Raw genomic sequence first — 686 nt, 5'->3', positions numbered from 1 at the left:
CACTCTAAGGACGCGAAGAGAACACGCACCTTTTCGGCCCCAGGAGGGGGCTCTGGGCCCAGGCCGCCCTGGGCTGGGAGGCGCAGGGGGCGTAGGGGGTGGCGAGGCAGCAGGAGCCGGCTCGGTGCCCCCGCCCGGGCGCCAGAGGCCTCCTGAGGCCCAGCCCCCACACCGGGCCGACCGGAACGCCTGGCTGGGCTGGACCGCCCCACCCACACGTGGCCCGCTGGAATCGAGGTCCCACCTGCCCCCGGGGGCCTGTTCCTGCGGCGCAGGCGGCCTCAGACACACTGGCTCCCCTGTGCGCAGCCCCCTCCGCCCCTCCTCAGATTCCTGCCTCCCGCCTCCTCCCTCACCTGGAGCCTCCTGGGGCTCTCACGCCTTCCAGCTCATTAGAGGCCCTGGTTATTAGGCTGGGGTGGCGATGACTTAGAGGGTTTGTCGACCCGGGGTTCAGGGGTCAGGTCTGGGGGGTGTATGGATCCCTATAAAGTCATCTGCAAAATCCCGCCTGTGTGCATTTGGCAGATCTTATTAACAGGTCAGGATGGTTTAGTGCGCTCTAGGCCTGGCACCGTTGCTTTTAATCCCAAACCCTAATGGCTCCAGCGTTAGAAGGAGCTTAACACAATGATCTCTCCCCCACACACACCACCCCTCCTGTCCTCCTCTCTTTCTGTCCCCCT

Source organism: Spermophilus citellus (genome assembly GCF_964194105.1).
Source record: "Spermophilus citellus genome assembly, chromosome: 3".
Taxonomy (NCBI): domain Eukaryota; kingdom Metazoa; phylum Chordata; class Mammalia; order Rodentia; family Sciuridae; genus Spermophilus; species Spermophilus citellus.
This window is presented reverse-complemented; position numbering follows the sequence as displayed.